General features: G+C 41.5%; 1 long non-coding RNA gene across 3 annotated transcripts; it reads right to left on the bottom strand.

The window, feature by feature from the left end:
• Positions 1–11471: 11471 nt before the first annotated feature.
• On the bottom strand, positions 11472–25480 carry LOC135318999 (uncharacterized). 3 transcript variants are annotated; one of them, XR_010377549.1, is made up of 5 exons: positions 25169–25480; positions 24877–24944; positions 23657–23773; positions 12520–12644; positions 11472–12427 (listed from the first exon to the last, which is right to left on the bottom strand). It is a non-coding gene; the product is annotated as an uncharacterized LOC135318999 (long non-coding RNA). The 3 variants fall into 3 exon arrangements; XR_010377548.1 differs by having other exon boundaries at positions 25173–25480; XR_010377547.1 differs by having other exon boundaries at positions 24877–25480.
• Positions 25481–27410: the final 1930 nt, after the last annotated feature.

Here is a 27410-nt window from a genome sequence, read left to right as displayed (position 1 = left end):
TTAATAGAAATAAACTGCCCCATGACAGTCCAGTGATTCAGTTCTCCCAAGCATTAATGAGCAGTTATGCAAATATTCACAAACTGCAGAAGGACTTTGCCTCATAAGGAGTTACTCACGAAACCAGCATCTGATTTTTTAAATCAATGTAATTGCCACCCACCCATCACATTATCCCTCCCTCTCCCAGCCTCACTCCCATCCCCCACAGCTCAGGTTCACTCACCTAGTGATTGGAACCTCCCAGAAACTCCCCAAGGCTTCCCTAAGGCTTCCAGAAAAATCAAAGGAATCAAGGTTCTGAGGGAGAAGTGTGAACCCATGTGGGTCACTTCAAATCAGGAATAGAGACTCTTTGAGACGTCACTCCAAATGAAGAGACCACTGTCTCCTCCCACTAAATGTTGACTTTGGCCTGACTCACTGCTACTGAGAGGAAGTCATGAGTTTTCTCAGTGAGTTCCCGATGAAGAACAAGGCAAACTGAGCGGTTTGACTTCAGTTCTGCCCCTGACCCTCTGAGAAGCCCCTAGACATATTTTACCCAGCAGTTTCCCATTAGGTGCTAAATGACCACGTTACTCCTCAGCAAGTCCTCTGACCTCCTGGGAGGAAAAGCTGTAACCACAAATCACACAAGGGCTCTCGACTTATGGTAGCAAAGGGAAGGAGTAATTTTCTGCTTAGGGAGTAGTGGTAAATTGAAAAAAAATGAGGGAAAAAAAGAAAGCAAAACAAACCAAAACGTTAAGGCTGAGGCTTAATTTCAAAACTGTCCTTGCCAAAGTCTGTTGTTCGTAATGATTTGAGTTTTACTTTGGAGTCATAATTTCTCAATAAAAGTGCCGCCCTTGAGTAAATGACAGATGCCTCTCAGGCAGTCAGAATACTGAAAGGAGTTGAACACCAAAACTATTCAATGAAGAGATTATAAATAATTACTACGTCAGGCCCTGAATTAGAAATCAGGTATATTTTAGTAAATAAAACAAACATATCAAGATTTACAGATACTAATATATAAAATAGATAACAAGCTCATACTGTATAGCACAGGGAACTATATTCAATATCTTGTAGTAACTTATGGTGAAAAATATGAAAACAAATAAATGTATGTTCATACATGACTGAAGCATTATGCTGTACACCAGGAATTAACACAGCATTGTAAAGTGACTATACTTCAATAAAAAAATATATATGCAAAAAGATAAACAAACATGGACAACTTTTTGGTCATTTTTTTTTAGAAGGTTAAATATCCAGCTACATTGTAACTCAGTTAATTCTACTTCTAGGTACTTGCCGAAGAGAAATGAATATGTATGAACAGAAAAATACTTGTACAACAATGTTCCTTATTCCAAAAACTGGAAATGACCCAAATGTCATCAACAAGAGAATGGAGAAACAATTTTTTAGTATATTCATACACTGGAATAGTAGGCAGCAATAAAAATGAGTGAACTGGTATCTGCAACAATATGAATCTCATAGGCATTATGTTGAAAGAAAGCCAAGAATAGACAAAACTGAAGTGTAACAACAAATCAGAAGATGGTTGTCTCTGGTGACAGACAAGAGAGAAGCATGAGAGAACGTTCATGGATAATGAAAAAATACTGTTTCTTATTATAAGCGATGGTTATATGAGCAAACCTAATTGTCAAAATTCATCATATTGAACATTTAAAATCTTTCCTCATTATTTTATGTAAATAATACCATAACTTTAATCTATCCAGAATGATTTCTCCTAGATCATCAAAAGAGAAAGAGAGAGAGAAAAGAAAAAAGAACAGGCATAGCCCTTGTGGTACGATAGAGATTGACAATACAAAAGCAGATAAGCAAACTTATAAGTGCATGAAGTAATTCAACAAAATGCTGTCATAGAAAATAGTAGCAGGATCTTACTAGTGTGGTTGTGGAAGGCGTTTCTGAGGAGAGGCCTAAGAGCCAGAGGGTAAAAAGACACAGCTGTGTAAAGAACCCATAAGAGAAGCATTTCAAGAAGAAATGATGTGTGCAAAGGCCCTGAGGTGAGGGAGTGTGGTGGTTCCAGGAACCGAAGAGGCCAGTGTGGCTGGGGCATAGTGGGTGATGGGGAAGCTAACATGAGATGAGGCTGGGGAGGTGGGCAGGGGCCAGGTGATATGCATCGGGAAGGTCACGGTCAAGAGTCTGGATTCTAACTTAAGAGTAATGGAAAGTTACTGAAAGATTTAACACAGGGGAATGATGGGCTTTAATTCATGCTTTTAAAAGATCACTCTGGTAGCTGGAGTGAAAATGAAGGAGCAAATGAACTATATAAACCAATTTCTCTCTTAAAAGCTATTAACCTCTCCCAGAATAAGTTGTTTTTCAACTGAATAAAGCAATTTTACTCTATCCTATCAATCTTGAGGGCTTGAGTGGCAAGTGTAAAAGAAGGATAACTCTCTACTAAATGAAATGGGCTTGCCTCTTTCTGATCATTTCATTTATTCTTCAGCCTGAAAAGTACTCAAGTACTCTTGACTACAGGATGGGGCTTGACTGTTAACAAAATGCAGCCTCACCTGTGAAGGTTGCAGCTTCAGGAGGGACATTTAAAAAGCAAGTATAAAGGAAGAAGTTACCCCCAACAACCAGTCCCACCTGCTGGGTCAACCCTAAAACAATGGGGAGAGGTACAGACTTCAAAGCCAGGTTACTCTCTCAGGCACTCTGCAGTTACCTTTTTCTAAAAAAGGCTAGGTTAGCAGAAAAGCAAAAAGCAATTTTCTCATCCTCCCCCACACCCCGTCTTCCAACTTCATAAAAGAGGCATCAGCTCAGCCTGCAAAACTAACATGGAAAATACTCATCACGTATGCAGCTAGGGAACGCCGGAGGCACAATTATTTTATTAACCAAGGACTCTCTGCAAACATGCACTGCTTGGAACAATGACTACGATTCCACCCCCATGGGGTTGCCTGATTAAACAAAAAGTAAAAGTTGACAAATAGAGGGAAAGAGTGATATGCTCACCTATCTGCAGTGGAAATCGATGCTCAGCAAATGTGAGGTGGGGAAATACTACATAATGGGAGAGATCAAAAGAAAAAGCTCCAGCTGTGTAGTTTGTTTTCGGCCCGTCAGCCGAAACAGGTATCTTCTCACTCAGAAAGCGGCAGAACAGGGGATACCCGAGGTGACCTCCGCCTCCTCCTCCCACTCGGACAGAAAATCTTTACTTGAGAAGAAACAGATTTCCCCAGTATCTTAAAAGCACTCGGCTGTTTTAAGAACAACAAAATAAACACAGGTAAAAAGAATGGTGCAGTCTAACCAAGTCATAAGCTGGAAAACAAGACACCTCAGGGAGAATGAGCTCTAATTACAGACATACATGGAACTTGATTCCCACGCTTCTAGCCAGGAATGCTTTTTCCCCATCCCCAACCCCCGAAGCTACCAGCCAAGGATCTTCGTTTACTTGAGTACCTAACTGTCCAAGAGTAAACCATTCAACAGCAAATAAGCCCCAGACCCAGTACTCGCCACTCTTTTACCCCAAAAGCCAACTCCTGACTTACCAACTGTTGGGCCGGGTAGTCTCTTCGTCCCGCTCCCTCACTCTCTCTCTCCTCATGTGTAATTTTTGTTTTTAATTTTAGTGTTTTGCCAAAGTAAAGAACCTGAACGTTAATTACTGGCTCCAAAAGACTCTGGGAACAGCATTAAAGCACTTCTAAATTAAAACATGAGGTTTAAAACTCAGTGTGCTTAAATCCAAAGCTTTCTGAATTTACCTAAAGGCGGAAGAAACAAACAAAAAAGTAAATACTGCTTGCTTCCATTTTGAACCTAAGCATCTCCACAGGATTCTCAAACGAAAACAAGAGCGTATCTTTAAAGTTTTGGGAGCGGCCGAACATCCTGGAAGCCTCCTTACCTATTTTAGAAGAGGAGAGGCAGCCGGTGCTGGAGGAGGGCGCAGAGCGGACGGGACCACCGGCGTCGCGGGCCCTGCATCCAGGGGAACTGGAGGCTCCTCAAGCGGCGGACGGGACCACCCGCGTCCCGGAAGCTGCATCCGGGGAACTGGAGGCTCCTCACGCGCCTTCTCGCGTCCTTGGAAAGGATGCCCGCCCACAGTTCCCACAGCTGGGACTGCTTTGAAGGAGGCAACCTTGAGAGAGCAAGGTGTTATCAAGACCATCTGGTCTGGATACGTGACTGAGCCTCGTTAAGGCCTCTATATAAATTGTGCCGCCCCTAGCAGGCAGGTGCGGCGAGTTGCTCGTGGTGCAGCGCCCAAAACACGAGCCCCCGGATTTCCCTGATTCATTAAACCTGCCGCTCACCAGCCTCGAGGGGTGCGCCTCTCCCCTTGGTCTCTCCTTTTCCAACGTGTAAGGGCCCGTTTCCAAACTAACAGCCAATTTCTAGCGCTCCTTGAAAAGAAGGGTTACTCAGAAGCGCTTCAATTTAAATCCTTGGGAAGTTAGGAATGGGAGCAGCCTGAGGGGCGGTTTTGCTATCACACTGATTTTCTTTCTCTTATTAAAATTTTATTTAATTTTTATTGGGGTATAATTGACATATAACATATTTATTGCAGGTATACAACATAGTGATTTGATAATTTTGTATATTGTGAAGTGATCTCCATGACATTTATTTTATAACGTTTACTTTACAACCACCAACCTGTTCTCTGTATGTATGAGTTTGGGGTTTTTTTGTTTGTTTGTTTTGGGTTTGTTCGGTTTTTTTTAAAGGAGGCCAGGGAAGTTCTCATTGAATTGAGAAAGTGATGGTCAACACTTTATTTAAAAGATACAGAACACCACCTAAGTGATCATTTTTATGGAATCTTGGGGGTCTTTGTAACCATTGCTGAATTAGTGGTATGGAGGGCAGGGAGCACCAAGGCCAACATTTGGGGCAGTTTCAGCTCTGGAGGTCATAAGCCTGGTTTCCCTGTAAAGTGTCCATGGCTGTGGTCTTTTCCTTCTCAGCCTGGTTGAACAGCAAGGCAGACTCTGGGGCATCTCCAACACCCATGTTACCCAAAAAGAAGCCCAGCGTGGTAGGAGTGGAGGGATCCTGTGGGACACACTTGGGCTGCTAAATCAATACAAACCCTGAAGTTTACCCCAACCCTGAACTTTATGTGAAAGAATTACAAACCTTATTTTAAAGGTACATTTGAGTCTGAGAAGGCTGCTACTTGCTGGCAAAACATCCTGAAACAGGGAGGCAGCATTAAGCAGAAAATAGTTTTTTTGGTGCCTCCTATGTGCCAGCTACAACCCCAGCCCACAGTGGTGAAAAGAAACAGAACTCCCCCTTATGGAGTATATGGTCCAGTGGGGAAGACACGCGCTAAATGCACAAACGGGAATGATTCAGAAAATTCTAGTGTGCAAATACTGGGGACGCTACGAATTAAAAACTAGGGGCTCTGACAGAGTGTGAGGACTCAGAGAAGGCCTTCCTAAAGAAAGTGATGTATGAGCTGAGTCCCGAATAGCAAATGGGAGTTATTTAAGCCAAGAGTGTATGTGTGTGAGGCTGACGGGAAGGGAGTAATGGTTGGCAGTCTCCGGATGAAGGGACGGCTTGGAGGCAGCAAGAGACTATCATCTGCCGTATTTGAGGAACTGACAACCATCAGGTACACGAGCAGAGAGCCTGGGAAGTTCAGCTGGGGCTGGAGGGTAATAGTCAGTGTAGCTGCATAGGTAGCTGGAGGCCAGAGCAGTAGGTAAGCCCTGTTAAGAATTTGGACTAAACTCTAAGTCAGTGACAAGCCATAGCAAAGGAGTGAGTAGCACAAGTAGGTGTGTGATTTTAAAAGAAGATTTCAATAGCAGGGCAATGAATGGATTACTGGAGTTCAAGAGACCAGCCCACACAGCAGGTGAAAAAGGACCTCATGTCCACACGAGGTACAGGTGTGTGCAAATGAGTTGTGTTTCCCTTGAGAAAGAAAAGATTGAAAACAACCATCACCCATGTTAAAGTATCATAAACTTCCTCTTTGGATGAATCAAGTCATCCAAAGGAGGTGTCCTTTATTTACTGTGCATCTTATTTGGAATCTAATTGGATTTTTTATGTGGTGGAGGGTAGGGAGAGAGGGAGGTTCTGGGTTTTTTTTCTTTCTTCCTTTTTTTTCCTTTTGAAGTGGATGAGTACACATGATGAGTAGTTGCCTTCGCGAGAGTAGAAATCTATCAAACGGAAAACAAGCAAACATCAAAACCTCTGCTTTTGTCCAATAGCTGTAAGCATAGCACCACAAGACAGAAAAGGCTATCTGACTATTTGATTGATTTCCCCAATAATACTATTTTCCTTTTTTTGTATAATCTCTTATAATTATGGTAAAACAGCACCAGAGCTGTAGAGATTATAATCATTTATCCCCTATCCCCTTAAATCATCCATCCCCTTAAATGTCTATTGAGGGCTTGACAGAAGTTACCAAAATCAACTCTGGTCTAAGGCTATCCACTTACAGCCCTTGTTCATTATAAAAAAGATTTTGGAACCTCAACCAAAGCCTATCTTGAGACTCAACAGCAGCACACTGCCAGGAAACGCATTTTCACAGGATGGGGCTCACACAAAAGCATTTTTCTTTTGTTCTGGTAGGAAAAGGCATTTGGTATTTCAGAGTGAGGCTGCAGACAGGTATGCTAGCAGGAGAATGAGCAGGCAGGAACTGGGGGATTGGTTTTGACAATCAGCTCATCCTCCGTTAGATGAGCAGAGGCTGGTTTCCTGAAGTGAAGTCCTGGAGGGACACTGAAAGTAGACTTGGAAGGGGGCAGGGTATGGGGTTGAGAAAGTGGCAGTGGAAGGGGACAAAGCCAAGGTCCTCTCTTTGCATTTTTTTTTCCTGGACATCGTGCCCATGTTCGCCTCCCACACACACCCATGCTTATTCCTCAGACTCTCCCAGGGAACAAGCCTTTTGCCTGTGACTCGCCTGGGCAGCTCTGAGCTGGGTGAGCCAGCGTGTTCCTCTTGGGTTCCTTCTTCTTATACAAGGTATACACATTACAGAAGTGGAGGCAAGGTGCATAGATTGCTTGCACCATGGACATCTTATTTAATAGGGGCATTTATACATCTGACTTACAAAAATTCCTTCCCTGTACACACCAGGAAGGCAGTAAGACCCAGCTCATGACCAAGGAGTGTGCTTTCAAGAGTCCAGACAGACAGCAGGCTCTGATCCTGTCTCCCAGACACACTCATCTTCTCTGTCCATCTCTGGGAGTGTCCTGACTCTGCATCAGGGAGAGGTGGGGGCGGTTGGCTCTGAATGGAAGAATAATTTCTTAGTTTTGTTTCTTCTTAGTGACTCAAAATTAAGAGTTTATTGAGGGGGAATATCACAACTGTTGACTAAAATGAGACCTTACAAAGGTTTATGAGCCCCATCAGTTAACCTGTGTCCTAACCTTTCCCTATCCATGAAACATCTGCTCAGCCATGGTGAGAGAGGGATTGGCCTATCAGTCCTTGCACACACCAAGAACGTTACTGTTACTACGTCTCTCTGCCCGGTTCACTCCTGTCCATCTTTCAAGGGATGTGAGTGAGTCCAGCTCTTGACTCTCACCTTCTCTAGAAATGGCTTTTACCACTTCATCCCATAATTTCCCCCTCCTGCAATTCAGAGCAGAGCTGATCTAAAACTTTTACTTGGCACTTAGCAGGCCTATGGCTACCTTGGTTCTGACCCTTTTATGGTCTTCTAACCTTTTATATGTGAATTCTGTCTTACCAACTTGGCTGTAAACTACTTAGGAACTGAAAGGCTCAGCTGGTAGAGCAGTGCTGATTGTTCTAATAAGGGCCTTTGGTGATATTTAGAAGTAAATGTTACCATGAGTAGGATCTTTAGAGATGATCAAATCCAGTCATCTCCTTTTACAAATAAAACATGGAATGAGGTGATTTTCTTAAGGTCACAGTGACAACAAGAAGTTAATCTTAAACTCCCCCAACCTTTACTCATCCATGCTTCTATTCCAAATTGTTGAATGAGTGGATTCCTTTTCTGTTCTTTTTCTCCATTACAAAGAACAAACCATCTAGAATGCAGACGTAAAGGAAGCTGTGGTTCAATCCAGTTAGAATCCCATATTTGTAAAAGGTGACTAGTTGACCATGGGTTCCAAATAAATTTGGGAAAGAACAAGGTGACATGGTCCTGAATAATGAAGACAGTTTAAGGAAAGGGGCTGAGTTGGGGGGCTCCCCTCCACCAATCAGAAACAGCCATCTTGGATTGGTCATGTCTTGTCATATAGTTATTTCATTTACAAGAAAAAAAGATGACATCCATCACGTACCATTTTTGTCATTCTTGATCAAGTGCAAACATTTAAAGGTGCTTTCACACTCCTTTGAGTTGTGCAAAGATGTGGAGAAGTGTGAGTGGGAAATTTTGTTTTGGTGCTTGGATTTACAAACTGAAAGCTCAGTAAAGTGATGCAAATATCACCTTGGATGCCTATTATTTTTCTGCTAATAAGTAAATTTCATTAATTTCTGCACTCCTCTTTACTCTTCCTCTTGCACCATAGCATTAATTTCTTTTCCATTTCTCTCAATTTTCTTACATGATTGAATATTTTGATAATATGCTATAGTTTACTACGTAAGTCCTCAAGTGAGTCTCTGTATGCTGTCTCTAATTTTTCTTCTTATTCTTTCTTAAACTCCAATTAGACATTTGTCCTCATGACTCTACCAAACCTGCTCTCACCAAGGTCGCCAATGACCCTGACTTTGCTGGCTCTCTTGATCAATTCTCAGCAATTCGCAGCTGTCATCCTACTTAACCTATCAGAAGCATTTGATGTAGGAGATCACTCCTCACTCCTAAATACATTCTCCTCACCTGGTTTCTAGGACCCCTCCCATTCTTTTTTCCTCCTACATCATGGGTCACTCCTTCTCCAGCTCTTCCACTGTCTCCTTCTCTTCTTCTCAACCTCTTAGTGCTGCAGTATCAACCCCAAGATTGAGTCCTTGGTCCTCTGTCCTCTGTCAACCATCACTCCTCCAGTGTCATAACTTTAAATATCTCCTAAATGCCAGGACTTCCCCCTTTTGGTACCCAGCCCAGACCTCTCTCCTGAACTTTAGAATTGCACATCCACAACTGCCTACTTCATTTTTTCACTTGGAAATCCCACAGAAACAGAACTCTGCCTCATCTCTCTCAGACCTGAATGCCTGATCTTTACCCTCAGATGTCTCCACCTTAGTTAATTGTTACCTCCAGCCCTCTCATTGTTCAGGTCAGAAACTTTGGAAGCATATTCTGATCCTTCTCATTCTCTCACAACCCACACCCTCCCAGTCTGGAAATCCTGTTACCTCTACCATCAAAATATGCCTAGGATCTGACTACTTCTCACCAAGTCACAAGGATTATTGCCATAGCTCTACTGGTCTCTCTGCTTTGTCCCTTGCTCATCCATAATCCATTCACAACACCGACACCAGAGAGATACTTTTAAAACACCAAGCAGGTCAGATCACTCCTATGATCAAAGCTCTACAGGACCATTTCACTCATAGTGAAAGCCAGAGTGCTTACAGAGTCCCATGAGGACCTACCTGAATAATTCACCTCCTCCTTACCTCTCTGACCTCATTGCCTATGACTCTCTTCATCCTTTACTTCACTCTAGACACACTGACCTCCTTGCTGTCCCTGGAATATTCCGTCCACTCTACTGCCTCAGGGCCTTTACACCAGCTGTCGCCTCTACCTGGCAACATGCACACCCCCAAAATCTGCCTGGTGTACTCCCTTACTCCCGTCAAGTCTCTACCCAAAGGTCACTTTTTCAAAGAGATGTACTCTGCCTGCCCTGTTTAGTATTATAACCTGCTTCTGCCTCATACCCCAATATCTTCCCTACCTTGCTTTACATCTCAATCTTCCTTAGCCCTTATAACCTTATAACATATAATATACTTATTTAATGTATTATTTGTCTCCACCAGCTGCAATAAAAGCTCTGTGAGATAGAGGCCTTCTTTGTTCCCTAATGTATCATAATTCCCTGGAATGATGCCTCTGAATGAATGAACCAATGTGTTCAAGAGCCCCCTCAGTTCCAGAGCGACAGGGATCTATCTACTGTGTACGGCCCTAAATGAGAAAAGCCAGATCCAACAGGGACTTGACTATTCATCAAAGTAGAAGTTCAAGTCATGGGATTTCATTTTCTCCCTCCTTCTGCCACATGGTCACCTGTTGCTCCCTTCATGTGGGTAACTGCTGCAGAAAGAATGATCACTTTCCTGAAATATGGATTCCACTCACTTACCCCAGAACTGAGAAGAAATGGAAGAATGAGGCTATGAATTCTTATGTACTCTCCCAAGCCAGGACAAACTCCCTTCCTTCAATAATCATTGAACCCTAACTCTGTGCCAGGAACTGGGATCATGTTGGTAAAAAGGGCAGGAAAGGACCCTGATCTCCTGGAGATTAAATTCTAGTGTAATTACATACCCTAATCCTCAATCCATACCAAGTTCTATGCCCAGATGCCAGTTACTAGAACTTATTTCCCCTGTTGGGGACAGGAGCAAACACCCAGGTGTTCCACATGACATTCACCCCTTAGAACATGTGGCTCGTAGTGTGGTCCCCTAACAGCATCAGCTCACTTGGGAGCTTGTTAGAAATGCAGAATCCTGGGCCCCATCCCAGCCCTATGAACCAGAAACTGCATTTTAATAAGATCCCCTGGTAATTCTCATGCGCAGAACTGTTTGAGATGCACCACCTTGGGGCTCTCCACCGACTACAAGCCCACTGGTATCACATGAATGGTGACCAACAGAAATTTGAGAGTAGGCAGAAAGGAGAGAGTTCAGTTCATTTTCCCTCTTACTATTAATAATAAATAGGGAATATTTTTTGATGCCATGGATGCCAATAGGAATTGTAGGAGAAGTTTCTTGGTCATTTAAAAATTCACAGAACACAGGGCTGATCTGAAATAAATACATGATGATTGTTTGCTAACACTTCGTGCATTCAAACAGATTCAAGAGGCAGTATTTAAAAGTCTTAAGTATGTTTGAGTATCTGCTCTAAGGCCAGACATCCTCATTTCTAAGCTGTCACTATAACACTAGTTGTGTTTCCTGGCCAATTTGCTTGGCTTCTCTTAAGTTTCAGTTTCCTCTTCTATAAAGTAGCAATAATAAGAGTACTTAACCTCATGCATTTATTATGAGGACTAGAGGAATTAATGTGCCTAAACAAATAAGCATACAACAGACATACAAACTTTCAGTTGTAAGGTGAATGATTTCTAGAGAGCTAACGTACAGCACGGTAATGATACTTAATAATATATTGTACACTCAGTATAAGAGATCTAAAGTGTTCTCATCACGCAGACAAAAATAATGGAGAGAAAAAAGAAAAAAAGAAGGAAGCGTAATGCCAAGCATATTCTAAGCACCCAGTAAATTTTAGTTTTTATTATTACTATTATCATTCCAATCAACATTTAATTTATTCAATAGATATTTTAGGAATAGGGTACAATAATTGGGAAAATCAGGATGGAGTATGAGGAGCCTGCTCAGACTAGCTGATGAAGCAAGACGGCTCCGAGGAGAGAACGTTTACGTGGAAACCTGAGGATGAGAAACAGCCAGTCGCGTGATGAGTCACAGATTCGAGCCGGGGAAGGGCAAAGCAGTTCACGATTAATAGAGATTATACAGGGCTTCAGAGTCCAGAAGAGGGGTCCGGAATTTATTCATCATCAGTGGAAAGCTACTGAATCCTTCTAGACAAGGGAGTGAATTAAACACAGAGGTCTGTTGGGGTTCCACTGGGGGCAGAGTTCTGGGAAAAGTCCCCAGGACAGACAAAGATGAATCAAACATGGTGTCAGCTTCTAAGGAACTGACATTCTAATGGTCTGACTTAAGACTTAATGCCAAAGTGGAGACATTCTCCTTCCATGTCCTCCCACTCTGCATTTTGCTAGCGGCACCTCTTCATTGAGCACCGCCAGGAACCAGCTCACCTGTCGGCCCCTTCGTGGACCTCGTGCAGACATCTTTTCCCCTGCGTTCCAGGCTCCTTCTGCCTCTGTCTCGTGTGGTTGTGATTAGTGGCTTTCCCTTCTACACTTGTTTAAGGCTAAATCTACCCTTTCCATCTTTGTAGTCTTGCCACCTATTAAAATGCTGGCACCTTGGCACGTGGTCAGTATTCCACAGATGTTATCCTGAATGAAAGAGCTAACATTTGTCTGCCATTTCTTTCTTTACTGCAAAAAATGTGTGCCCAGTTCAGCTTCTGCATTTCAATGACAAACCAGAGACTGCTAGACTGGGGGTTTTCTTGAGGAAAATTCTCTCTTTTAGTGACAATCCCCTGCAAAAGAAAAATCTCAATTTGAAATGCATTTTACTAATAAATGGATGGACTTTACTCACTTAACAGGTTTTTGTTTTTTTTTTTTTTACCTTCAGCCCAGAATTATTACCATAGAAACCACAGAGAACATATCTGCCGCCAGCATCTTGGTCTGTTTGTCTTAGTTTTTCCTCCCAGGGCCCTGGCGGTGCTTCTCATCTTACAGATGGGGAAACTGAAACACAGGAAGAGCAGGCCGCACAATGAGTCAGTGATCAAACAAGCTTCCTGTGAGCAGGCTGCCCCGGACGCGTCTCTGAGGGGCCACACTCATCCTTGACATCGCCCTCACCTTTCGGCACTGCTTTCTCTCCCGTGTCTCCTCCTAGGTATAGCTTCAACTCTTCCCTGGTCCTATCAGTCTGTGTCTCTGGCCAAGCCCAGAAATCCCAGCCATGCCCACCCCAGACCCCTCACCTGGACAAAGCCTCCTATGCTAGCCCCTCCCTCGTCCTGCCTCAGAGCTGCTCACCTCCTCCCCAGCATCATTCCCTCCCAGCCTGCTCACAAACACTAATGGAATCTTCCAGCTCTGCCTCCCTTACCCCTGGAGTCCTATTCTTCGAAACAAAACACAGAACCTCAAGTTGACAAAGAAACTCAGAGTCATCCAGTCCCACCCTCTAAGGCCTCTTCCAAAGTAATAGCAGCTAATCTGATCAACCAGCTCGTGTCCATGGGCGGTTAAAGGAAAAGAAAAAAGGCCAGCATGAGAGGAGCCACAATGAAGTACCCTTTCAACATTCAGGGCAAGTTCACTGCTGTAGCTGCTCCGTCACGACTGCCACACTAACATGTTCCCTGGGAGAATCAGAACTCATCTCTACCAGAGCTGTTCTTGGACGCAAGGAGATGGGAGAGAAGAAATTCCCTCATTGATGAATCTGTTACATGAACATCAATCCTTGCTGGAGAAGATCCAGGTTTGGGCAACCAGAAGCTTATATATCATACAATATACAAAATTAAAGTATAAAATAGGTACCAAGGCAAGCATTTCTTTAGAATGAGGACAGAAATCATAACTGCACATTTTTTAAAAAGGTGATAAACATCACAAATATCATAAAATCCAAAGCATCCCAGGGCCAGGGCAGGGAGGAGCCCTGGACTTTCTTTCACCAGGGCAAGTAACTCTGACTTTAATCTTGGAATTCTTTTTCTTCTTCATTTCCTGCCTACATTTTTTGAAAGGTTGTCTGTCTTCTCCTCCTCCCTTTCCTCACCAGTGAAGACCTCCCTAATTGCAGGCACTCTCTTCCAGTCCACACCATTCCACTGAAACTTTCTTCTCAATTGTCCTCAGTGGCTCCTGAGCACCAAATCAAATGGCTTTTGCTCAACCTTTGTGCTCCTGGTTTCTCTTTCATGATAGATCCAACTGAAATCGAGTCCCCCTAAAACCAAGTCCCCTACTGAGTTTTTGATTAAGCTGTCTATCCAAAACTTGATTTCCTTTCTTATCTCCTCTGACCTCAATGCTGTGTTAGCTCAGCACAGTCAACCAGAGTCAGAGGCCTAAGGTTTCTGTTGTCCCTAACATCGTTAATGGACTAAAATTGCTGTTTTAGGCATCAGCATTAATGTACAAATTCAAGTTGCTTCTTCAGGGCAAGATTAGCTCACAGACCTCCCTCACAACCCCAAGCCATGGACCACCTGGCCAGAGAATCATAAACTGGAGACATCCTGACTCCTAAAACCATGATTAAGAAATGTCACAGAAATGTCACAAGATGATGATTAACCCCAGTTTCTTTGTTCTTCTCCTTTAAAACATCCCTAACTCAAAGACTAATGTGGAGTGATTCTGAGACTTGTCACCCACTCCCTTGCTGGGTGCCCTTCAACTAAATCCTTACTTTGCTGCAAACAGCCACTGTCACAGTTTGGTCTTCTGCACCATGGACACTGAGCCCTTGCTCAGTTACACAACCAAGCCTGCCTTCTCAGAATTCTGTCTGCCTTGGCATGCTCACAGCTACATTGTCAGTTTCCCTACTGCATGTGCTCATCTTTCCCTTTTCATTAGTTTTACTTCCTCCTTCGATTCACCAAATTGGGTATAACCCAAGGCTCAACCCTCAGCCCTTGCTTTCAGCAGTCCATGAGCTTCCCATCACCTGTCAAAGCTTCAAACATACAAACAATGCCCAAATCTGTCACTCTAACCCTGACATCTCTTCTGTGTGTCAGTCCTGCTGATTGGACACCTCCACGTGAAAGTCTCCCTGAACCTCAAACTCAACTTGCTTAAGGCCAAACCAATTACATGCACTTCAGAACAGGCTTCTGCACTCCAAAAACTCACTAGATTCTGAAATTCAATATTTCTAAAATTCAGTGCATCCTCTTCCCCCATAACTAGCTCTCTACCAGCACTTCCCCCTTTCTGTTAAAGGTCTGAGCTAAGTGGGTGAGTGTCAAGTCATAATCTCAGCAGAGGAAATAACACTATCTTTCTCCTTTCTTGTCTCCATAAACTTATTCACTCTGGTTTGTTCCTCATGAGAACAGGAAGTTGCTCTGAGGGGCTGACTGGGAGAGAGACTGCGTCCGCAACCCACTTCATGAGGTTTGGTTTACATGCAATTCTTTGTCTATCTTTACTTAGACTTAGAGCTGAGGCTCCGAGCTCCATTAGAATGAAAGCATTTTTGTGGTCAGTGATGCTACTGTGATTCTGGCAGCTAACGGAACTGTGGCGCTTAAGAGGAAGATGAACACTCTATTACTATACAAACAAACAAACAAAACAAAAAATACACCTTTGTTCTTGTGAAGTTGGGACACAAGAATAAAAACAGCTGTTAATCCTCTTAGCACCTCAAGGAATTAGAAAAAGTCATTACGAAAGGGAGCAGAATGGCAGAGTTGGGGGGAGGGTTCAATAAGAAGAGAAAGGGAGGAGAGGAGAGGGGATGAGTGGGGAGGAGGGAGAGGAGGAAAAGAGAGAACACTGAAATAAAACAGGAAGCTTGAATCTTTGCAGAATAAGATTGGCTTTTCAGTGCCCTAAAGGAAAAAAATTAAATGTTCTCAACTGACTATTGACATACAGAATGGTTTCTAGTGGAAATTGACCTAGAAGTTGGGAAAGATGTTTTGTTATGGAGGCAAAATCCAGCTAAGCAAAGTAGTTGGAATGTAAAATCAAGAGAAGTAAGAACAATTTCCCTTTAAGATATTAAGACCTACCCTGAAGGATAAAATGTCTTATTCAGAGAAAAACTAAAGTTTGATATTTTATCTTATCTAGGTAATCCAGAGTCTATGTGTGTATTATAGCTCCAAGTGATTGGGTAGCATATACAGATTATTCTTGTAGTAATACATACCCTTATTTGTATCTTAAAGTTGCTAACATTATTGCGGAACCAAAAAATGTCAATACTCAGAACTGAGCATGTCCAAATGATACTGGTCAGAACATTAATATTCCCTAAGGTTCTGTCTTTGGTCCTTCTCTTATTCTATTCTTGTCTTCTTTGCAATCCTCTCCTAATTCTGAGACCTGCATATCCAAATCTGTACTATGTGTTTTCATGTGTTTATTCCTATGTGTTTATTAGACAAGAGGGAAGGAGGGCAGGGAACAACTGCTGAAAGAATGACTCAGCAATTGAGGACAAACTGGTTAGAACCAAGATGGTGGAAGATTCAACTTTCAGTAGACCTTGAGCCTCATGGCAAAACCACAGGCACCGTAACAGTTCCTAGACTGATCATAAAAGGTCAAAAAGTGGGTTGGGGGGGGGCCAATTCCTGGAAATCTCCACCCCTTCTCCAAAATAGTTGGACTAATCCTTCTACTCATTAGCATATGAAACTACCAAGCTGCACATCTCCTGGTCCCTCTCTCTCTTGCCTTCTGAGATGGCCCACATTCTGCCTATGGAGTGTGTATCTTTCTAAATAAATTTACTTTCACTTTACTGTGCTTAGCTCTTGAATTCTTTCCTGCTTGAGACAAGAACCTATTCTCTGGCAGCATTGCCACATACAAACTACCACACATTCAATGATAAAGAAACATTGATTCTCACACTCATGAATCTGCAGGTTGACTGCCGTTCAGCTGATCTAGACTGGGCTTGGCTAGGCAACTCGGCTCCAAGATCTGGGTTAGGCTCATATCTGCTCCATATGTGTTTCCTTCTCAGACTCAGACTGAAGGGGCTTTTTCTTTTCATGGTTAAGTATCGGAGGCTCCTTCCCTGAGCAGAAACACACAGTGCCTCTTATGGCTTAGATGTTGACAGAGCAACTATCATTTTAATCCACTTTCTATAGGTCAAAGCCAGCCAGGCACCCAAGCACACCATCAAAGGCTCAGAGAGGAGTAGTTTCCCGATAGAGGCTGAGAAAGAGGAAGTGAATATTTGCTGGATGATATTTAATCTGCTACACTTCTCAAACTCAATGACTTCAAATCTCTCATGATCCTTGTTTTCTTTTAAGTAATGACCGGCACCATTATTCACCCAGTTAGAAAACCAAGAAGTCATCTTAACTTTTGCCTACCTTCAGTAACTTTATCAAATCTTATCGATTCTCCTTCCTACATTTTTAAATTTATCTGTACTTAATTTAGGCCTGTAGTGAAAACTGTAATGATTTTCTGACAATTCCTACTGTCTCTTTCCATAGCTGGTTGTTCTTTTATCCTAAAATGAAAATATTACAGAAATCAAGTAAACCCAGATGATCATTAAAAGCTCTTTGTGACAGAATTCCATCTAATAAATGTGGAAGAAATGATTGAACCTATAAAACCTAATGAACTATCTGACTCAAGCAAAGATCATCAATAGTTGAAACCATTAGATCAGGGGTTCTTAACCTCAGCACTACTAACATTTCTCACCATCAGGCTGCTTATTGTCTTTTTTCAGTTAACTGACAGCTCTCAGCCATCTAAGTTCATTGTCTATAATTTCATATCCCTTGAACTTCTCAAGCTCGCGAGATACTGCACCTGCCAGGACATTCCCTTCACCTGTATCCCATCCCAGTTCCCAGCAAAACTTTTAACAACTGCACTACTTACCACTAGCCGGGGGCTGTCAGAACACTAGGGATGGGATCCTTACTGCCAGCTGGTTGGTGGGCTGTCCAACTCTAAAATCCTATCTTGTAGCCTGACTCCTCAGACCAGCTTCCTTAGGTTGGGTTCTCCGGGAATAGACACCAAAAGAGGGATCTGCAGAAGATCTGTTGATCAGGGCTAGCTCTCCGGAACAACACGCTTGTGGGAGTGAGAGAAGCAGGACTAGCCAGAGTGAGAAATTAAACTGCCTACCCATCCCATGGAAAGCTCTGGAAGTAGGGTGGCCCTTCAAAGTTGCTTTAAATTGTGGGAAAGACGCTGTACCATCACATCAGCCAGTCACTGGATGCAGGCGCCTACAGGGAGGGTGTATCATTTGCACAACGCAGCTTCCTTCAGCTAACAGCAATTTCTGTTGGCTCTGACCCCTCAGGGGCCAGCATTCTCAGCTGCTGGGAAATGCCTCGGTCATGAGGGGAAATGTGGGCCGTGACCACCTTACCCGCTACACCTGTAAGAGTGTGCTAAGGTTTGGACAGAGTCGGGTTCAACATTCTCCCCCCATTTTACTATGCAACCCTTGAGGTCAAATAATCTGTCTTATTCGTATTTATACCTGACCCTGCACCCCACACCTGGGACCTAGAAAAGGCCAAATGAAGGAATGATGGCTATAATTGCATGCATAATTAAGCCCATGTTTGATAATAATGATATAGATCTCAGCCCCCAAATTCAACAAACTCAATTTTCTTCTGTTATCACTCATCTTAATTTTTTATTTTATTGTAGCAGGAGATTTAATCTTAATTCAGGGTTTTCTTGGTTAATTCAGGATTTCTTTCCCCACCCTTCCCCTGATTACACTTAATGTCTCAGGATGGAAAGCATACCAAAGGGGAGGGAAGGAGAAACACCTGGCCCTCAATCTTAGGCCCTCTGGCATCCACTCAGACCCCATCATTCCCACCTGGCTTGTGGTTGCTGGGCCACAGAGCACACAGCTGCATTCTCCTTGCCCTGCCCCTAAGGTCTCCTCGGGCCTGTCTTTCTCTCTGCCTTGTCCACTTCCATACTGTTTTTGGGCCTCCAGAACATATTTACTTGTTTCACATGCCTTCTGAGGTGAAAGGAAATGCTGCAAGGTCTTTCTGCTTAACTGTTACACGTGGTTCTCTCTACTCCACTACTCCCACTGTCTGCAGAGTAGAGGGAAACGTCTAGAAGACTGTCACCACCCCTGGATCCACTGCAATTTTAAGGACAGTTACCCTCTGCTCTCTGACCCCCCAGATTCATATGGGGTTCTTCTCACATGTTCCTCCCAGCTCCACACTGGGCCTGAAGGAGGGCGTGGGGAGGGTGTCCTCTCAGGAATGCAGGTCAGCGTTAGTGTCTCGGTGCCCATCACTGCCTTCCAAGCAGGGTGAATCACTCCCTCAGAGGTACAAGGGTTACCTAGTCTGGTGTAAGGAAAACTATCTCCGACTGCTACCCTTCTAAATCCATCAGATTTGTCCTTAACTTGGTGACCTGAGCCTTTTGGGATTTAGGCTACTGAAACTCCAGTGGCAATCATATTACAATATTCAAATGTATCAAATTAACACATTGTACACCTTAAATTTACACAAAGTTATATGTCAAATATATTTAAAAAAAAAAGAAGAAAGCTGTAAGTTTTCTGAAGAAACATAAAATAATCTGATAATAAGAAATATTGAGCTACATCATATTTTCCTCGAAGGGTAGACTTCATACTGTAAAGCAGTCAAATTCCCTCTAAATTAAATTATAATAAATTTTATATAATTCCAATCAAAAGTCCAATAGGATTTGGAAAGGAAGTGGATGAGGCGAGAGTCATGGGAGGAGTTGATTATAAACTACATGAAGAGTAAATATACAAAAATTGGTAATGACAAAAAGTCATAAAGACACAGTTATTAAAACAGAGTGACTAATCCAGTAACAGACAAAGAGACCAATGGGACAGAAGAGAGAGTCCAGAACTGTTAAAAAGTAAAATTCAAATGAGTGAATTTGAAGCTCTGATGAGCTTATTTAACGATTCAAGAATGGGGCAGCATACCATCTACTAAACAAGAGCGTTCCGGGGGGCTGTACCGAACAGAAAGCTTTTTTAGAAATGGAGCAGGATAAGGAGGTTATTAGCAGAAGGAAAAAAAATTTCAGACAAGGTTACCTCACTCGTGCTGACGAAAATTTTCTAGAAATTCCACTCCTGGGAGAAATGGAAACTGCAGTTAAGTCTTGGTTTACTGTTCTCAGGGCAAGTGGCCCCACCTTGGGTCTGTTGATTCTTTTTTTATTCTTTTTCTTTCTTTCTTTTTTTTTTTTTTAACAGAACCAAACCCAAACATAAGAGGAAACAGTCTAAGATGGTGCTGTCCTTTCAGATGAATGGGGAATTAAAAGATGGTGTTGCTTGTGTTATCAGTTATTCATTTTGAAAAATGTGTTGACTGTCTACCTCGGGCTGTACAAAAGTAGATTTTTAAATACATTATGGAGCTAAAGCACAATGAAAGTTTTAAACTGGAAGAAAACAGAGAAATACATATCTATGAGCATAGGGTGAGGGAAGTCTAAGTGTGACAAGAAGCTATAAAGGAAAAATAGATTTGCTTTTAATAATTAAACACTTCTGGGTGGAAAAAGTTAACAGACAGATGACACAATGGGAAGAAACGTTTGTAATGCATGTAACAGACAAAGAGTTACATTCATACCATGTAAAGTGCTGCTATAAACCAGTAATGAAAAGACAACAGCTTAATTTTTAAAAGAGTAAATTATATTAGGTAATTCACTGAAGAACTACAAAAAAAAAACCCACTAAATAAAGCTAAAAATAAAAGACTTTCAACTTCAAAAATATTTAAAAATGAAAATTAAAGAGACTTTTTTTTTTTTTTTTTTTTTTTGCCTGCTGGTGTTGTAAAAAAGTTTACAAATGATAAATAGTGCTGATGGCATAGAGAGAAGGCAATTTCACATGGTGTGGGTAGGAGCGTAAATTAGTACAAATTTTCACAAAGCAACTTGGTGATAACCATTGAAAGTCATAACATATAGCTTGTGCCTAGATCTTTCAATTCTACTTTTCTATCCTAGAGAAATACCAGCAGAAATACACAGACCTGTATATCAACTTAGTCACTGTAGCATTTTTTTTTGAAACATCAAAACGTAGGGAACAAATTAAATGTCTCTTCATAGAGAAATGGCTGAAGATGTGCTGATGGTCTATGCACGCAGCCACTGAAAAGAAAGAGGTCGGTCTGGATGTATGCAGTAAGAAGAGAGGTCCATATTCTGCTCGGTCATTTTTTTCAACACACTTTCATTGAGCACCAGAATAAAAGTAGACATGGATCTAATTGGAAAAATACACAAAGGGAAAAATGTATAGGAAATAATTACAATAGCTGCTGTAAAGGAAACAGAACGGAAAACAGTAGGCGGAATCCTTGATTCATCTCCTTCCCATGCACTCAACACCCCATCAACAGACCTGAAAATTCTGCTACTAAAACATAGATCAAAAATTTCTGCATCTCTCCAATTCTCCTTCTACTATGCTTTTCAGTGGCTCTCCTTAGAACTAACAATAAATTCTAAATCCTTCACCCCAGTTTAGAAAGTGCCACATGATCTAGGCCTCTGTCTACCTCTCCAGCATCATCTCTTGCCATCCTTGGACTCCAGCCACATGATCTTTTATTCTATTCCTGCCACATGTCAAGCTCATTCCCATTTGAGATCTATTGCTTTTGACTGGTGGTTTTCAACAAGGAGGGAGGAAGGAGACTTCCCCAGAGGGAACTTTGGAAATGTATGGGGGATATATTTAGTTGTATGAAGGAATTTAAATCTAAAACAGAACTGGAGGATATGCATATACCATTGGAGAAATGGAACTAAAGACCTTAGAGAATGATTTCCTATAAAAGCCTGTTTTACTGAAGACTGAAACTTATCTCTTGGCCAATGAACATCTGCCAAGAATCTCTCTCCATCCTCAAGCCAAAAACAATTACGGCTTGGCCCCCGCCTGGACCCTCCCCTCTTTGCACTGCTTGCTCATAAATACAGCCTACCCCAAGCCCTCAGCAGCCTTGCCTGCAATGTGCTACAACATGTGTTTCCTAAATGGCAATTTCTCCACTGTTCTCAAATAAACCCGCTTTCTGGTAACTCAAGCTTGCCTCAATGTACCTCTTGATTTAGGTTGACAGTTGTCACAGTGACGAGTGGACCTAATGGCATTTAAGATCTTAAGAATGCTAAGCACATTTCTGGGTGCATGAGCAAGCCCATAAAAAGGCATTGCCTCTGCTTACAATGCTCTTTAGCCCAGTCTTTGCATTCCTAGCTCTTGTTATTTTGAGTTTTTTTATTTTAAATTTTTTATTGAGTGTAGTTGTTTTACAGTGTTAGTTTCAGGTGTACAGCAAAGTGATTCAGATATATATATATATATACACTTTCTTTTCAGATACTTTTCCATTATATGTTATTATAAGAAAGTGAATATATAATTCCCTGTGATACAGTAGGTCCTTATTGTTTATCTATTTTACATATAGTAATGCGTGTCTGTTAATCCTCAACCCCTAACTTATCCCTCTTCACCCTTTCCCTTTTGGTAACCATAGTTTGTTTCCTATGTCCATGAGTCTGTTTTTGATTTGTAAATAGAATTTGCATCATTTTTTTTTAGATTCCACATATAAGTGATATTACATGGCATTTGTTTTTCTCTGTCTGACTTACTTCACTCAACATGACAATCTCTAGGTCCATCCATGTTGCTGCAAATGGAATTATTTCATTCTTCTTTATGGCTGAGTAATATTCTAATGTATATATACCACATCTTCTTTATCCAGTCATCTGTCGATGGACATTTAGGTTATTTCCATCTCTTAGCTATTGTAAATATTGCTGCTGTGAACATTGGGGTACAAGTGTCTTTTTGAATTATAGTTTTCTCTGGATATATGCCCAGAAGTGGGATTACTGGATCACATGGTAACTCTATCTTTAGTTTTTTAAGGAACCTTCATACTGTCCTCTACAGTGACTGCACCAATTTATAGCCCCACCAACAGTACAGGACATTCTCTTTCTCCACACCCTCTCCAGCACGTATTATTTGTTTAGCTCTTGTTATTTTGAATGGTACCTCCTCAGAGAGGCCTTTGCTCTAACATAGTTATCTGGTCTCTCTTTATCTTATCGCCCCATGTTAATTCTCTACATGCTGTTTATCTGATTATTTATTTATTTACTTGTTTGCTTATTTTCTTCACCACCTGCACCCCAACTAGGACGTCAGTTTAGAAGAAGCAAGGAAGTTATCTGTCTTGTTCAGCCTTCTATCCCCTCAACAATGCCTTGCACCTAGTAGGTGCTTAATAGTAGTTTGTGGAATGAATGAAGACTATTCACATTATAATGGCACAGTATGAGCCTGCTTTAGGTAAGATTCCTTGGATCAGAATAGTGTGGTCTTGAATCTTATCTCTTATCATGTGACCTTGGGAAAGTTACTTAACCTCTCTGAGCCCAGATCAGTTTTTGTCACTTACAAAATGGACTTGTGGAGTTGTTGTGAGGACTAGTGAACTTAAATGTAGGGTGCTTTGCATAATCCTTACAAAGAGCAGTCAATAAATTACAACTACTATTGCTATTTACTTATTTCGTGGCTTGGTTTAGGGCAAGAATAAGTCCTGTGATGTGTCCCATTATTTTTAAATAAAAAGTTGATATTCTTACCTATCTTGTGAGTCATAAGATATGACAATATGGACTTGGCTGTAGGGCAGAAAAAACATATTCATCTTCCTTTTAAATGTAGATCCAAAAACATATTCATCTTCCTTTTAAATGTAGATCCAGCTACCTGACCACTGATTATACTCCGATTCCCTTCCCAGGACAGAGCAGTCTTTCCGTGTTCTTCCAGAAAGACAGGAAGAGCCAATTTGCCATCCTAAAGGAAGTATGAATGATCTCAGCCCCGTGCATGGCATTCTTCTAATTGCCACCCTCCTAGACCCCCACAGAAGCCTCCAGAATTTCTTAGAAGCCTGAATACAACCCACCAAATGATGCAAAGAGGATGCTGAGGTTGGAGATGTCTTCCTTTGTAGCTCACACTTCAGAGTTCTGTTTAACACCTTTGTGTCTCTTTCTCACCATCTGAGTCAAGGCTGTTTTCTCTTCTCAATAAAGACATGGGGTGAGGAGAATAAGACACGTTTTACGTTATCGGAATCCCCAGCTTCTTCGGTCTACAGTCTTAAATCTCTGTCTAGAATCTTAGTTCATTTACTTAAGACCAGAGATGTTTGTGGCTTCCCAAAGCTTCCACCTGCCTTCTCTTCCAATCAGGATCAATTTCTAGGACTTTCCCTTCCAGAAAATAAGTATCAAGTTCCCTTTTCCACAGATTGGAAGTGGTGCGGGCGTGGTGGTGTTGGGGTGGAGTGTGTGAGAAAACTGAGACCTCAACCAAGTCAAACTAACATATCCTTGCCCAGGGAAACATCTGACACCAACGGCTGCTTATCCAATCTCCAGTCTCCTTTGCAAATATTCTTGACTTGCACATGGAGTCTTACACATGTGGACACTTTCAGAGTCTGGTAACACTAAGGGTGCATCTTACTAGCTCCCATTGTCTTTGAAGTGGTTCATCTGCAGAAAGCCGGGACTACGACTGAAGAACCAAGAGGTTCTGTCCCTTGTGTTAGGAGCAGCTGGAGAAGGTGGAGTGGATTCCCTCGGTAGCTCTCATCTCTAGAGACATCCCTGTGTTAAGTGGAGGGTTTAGCTATAGGTAAGGCTAGCAAAGAACTTAAAGTACTATACCTCACCAGTCAAAATTTACACACCACCCTAGCTAATTGCATTTTAGGATGAAAAATTAGGCATCAAATGCATCACACTAGGCTGTGAGTAGAATGAGCATAGAATGTAGTCAATATATTCCATTAACTTTTACAGACAATCTGACACATGCCAACTGCTTTTATGTGTATTATTGCATATACTTTTAAAAAATAATAGAAGCAAGAGGCATGTGAGAAAATGTTTTAAAGGCTATGAAAATATAAGATTATTATTTTATTTTTATACTTCACAGTGAGGTTTACCTATATGTTGTTCCTAATTAGTGTTTTTATGTTTGATGTGATTTACACATCGTATGATAGGATTACAGATGATCCATTTTATAAAAACTAAACAGCAAGGAAGAACTTTTTTAACAATAACTTTATCAGGAAAATTGCTGAGGAATATAACAATTCCATTGACTTACCCTCAGAATGATTTTCCAAGTCACAGAGTAGCTTCATTCCACTTGGCATTAACAATATTCCTATAAAGCTGTAAGAATAGGAATCAGCATCCTTATTTTACACAGAAGACAACTGAATCTCAAGATATTCGTGTTGGGGGGATGATATAGCTCAGTGGTAGAATGCGTGCTTGGCATACACAGGGTCCTGGGTTCAATCCCCAGTAACTCCATTAAAAATAAATAAACCTAAGTACCTACCCCCTCCAAAAAAAAAAACCCCACAATTAAAAAAAAAATTCACGTCTCTTACTTACGGTCCCATACATAGCTAGTTGAGTAGCAGAAGTTGGACTCAAACTCAAGCCTTCTGATCAAGAAGCTCAATCTCTTTCCTTTGTACTTTTTTAAAGCCAAGATGCTCGTTGGTGGCAGAGGGGCAATAGGAACAAATCAGATAGAACACAGGCGAGAGAAGAAACAAAAGAAGAATCTAAGAGCAAGTCTCAACAAGGAAACTCTATGACCTCTATCTACAGAATTACATCAATATATACATATATAATATAATATAATATAATATAATATAATATAATATAATATAACATAACATAATATAATTCAGAGTGTGGGTCATAGGCAAAATGAGACTCAGATTGAAATGCAAGGAGATGAGGAATCACTGAAAATTAATGGGATAAGGCTCATGTTGAGTGTCATCATATAAGACATAGTTCTAAGAAGTCTCTTTGCATATGGAAAGAACATCAGACGTAGAGTGAAGTCCCACCTCCACCATTTCTTAGCCACGTCACCTTGAGCAAGGCTCACAACTGTTCAGTGTTTCAGTTGTTTTTGTGTGTAAAATGAGGATAACAATCTTCCTTACAGGGGTTAGTGAAAGTTAAACAAAATAAGGTACATGAGAGTGCTTGATAAGCCAGAAAATACAATAGGAATTGAAAGCTGCAAAGATCTATGACCAATGTGTAGAGGGTTTCAATTAAATCTAAGAAAGAACTTTCTAACATGTAATATAGTCCAGTGCAGAAAGGGGCTCCCTTACAGTTCAGTGAGCCCTCTCTCCAGAAAGTTTTCAAATAGAGAATGTGCTGGAAATGTGTTCCACCTGTTGGAAATATGGCAAAGAGGACTTCTGCCTCAGAAGATATTACTACGATTAATTACGAACCCGAACTCTGTGGTGAGTAATTTTTAGCAACTGGGGAAGTTTCAGGTTCATATATGGCAATCTTAACACACACTGTTTTCCTTCCTTCTTAAGGCTGTTATAGAGAAGTTATGTCCACGAGAAGAACTCAAGCAGAGCCCAAATGCTGGTTGGTCTCTGTGCCTTTGGCTGTCAGCAAAGGAGCTAGCCCTTGGTACAGACCCGAGAATGCGCAGCAGGAAACAGTCTTCTGCTTCTATCATACACTGAGTCCCCTACATGACAGCAGCATTAATATTAATGCTGGACATTAATATGGAAAATTATAAAACGTTAATATGGAAAATATCTCACCACCCACCCAACTGCTCAGACCAAAAAACGAGAGAATTGTAATTTCTTTCAAGTCCCACACATCAGCAAATCTGGTTAATTCTAACATCAGAATGATTCTCAACCCCTCTATTATCAACATACCATGGTTCAAGCCACTGCCATCTCTCATCTGGAGTGCTGAAGCAGACTTCTGCTGGTCTCGCTGCTCAGAATCTACTTAAAAAACCTGAGTGTTCATTTTAAATTGTAAATGAGGTCATGTCACTCTCTGTTCAGAGTTCTCCAATGACTTTCTATGATACTTAGAATACAATCCACACCCTTTCCAATGCTTCCAAGGCCCTGCATCATCTGGGCCCTGGCTAACTCTCCAACCAGTTTTTGTTGTTGTTGTTGTTGTTGTTGTTGTTGTTGTTGTTGTTGTTGTTGTCGTCGTCGTCGTCGTTGTTGTTGTTTAATTGAAGTACAGTCAATTACAATGTGTCAATTTCCCAGTCACCCAATGTCCCAGTCAAAAAAAAAAGTTTCCTCTCCAACCAATTTTCATCGAGCTCACTCCACTCCAACCATATACCAAACATACCAAACGCCTTTTAGTCTTAAGCCTTTGCATTTTAGTGTCTCTGACTGATGTGCTGTAAGTCATGTTCCCTCACTGCTTATCAAAGGATCCCCTCCTTCTTCATTACTCACTTTTGCCTTACCTGGCTTAAATTTTCCTCCTTAGCACTTCCTACCATCTGACTAAATAGATCTTTATTTGCTTCTTTGCTGTTGTCTATTTCCCATCTCTCCACTGAAGTATAACTCCACAAGACATTTTATTTTTCATTGTACCCATAGTACCTAGGGTAGTTTCCGGTACATGGTGGACATTAAATAATCTTTGAATCAATGAGTTTATGTTTCCTGTCACATACTAGGATTTGGGGTGACACATTTAAAGACATAGTTGCGGCAAACTTGAGGGATAATGGTGTTGTCTAGCACTCATCTTCAGGTGTAACTTATGCTGTGTGTGTAAGGTAAATCTCTATCCATTACCCCC

This window comes from Camelus dromedarius, chromosome 23 (assembly GCF_036321535.1).
Source record: "Camelus dromedarius isolate mCamDro1 chromosome 23, mCamDro1.pat, whole genome shotgun sequence".
In the NCBI taxonomy this organism is placed as follows: Eukaryota; Metazoa; Chordata; class Mammalia; order Artiodactyla; family Camelidae; genus Camelus; species Camelus dromedarius.
This window is presented reverse-complemented; position numbering and strand designations above follow the sequence as displayed.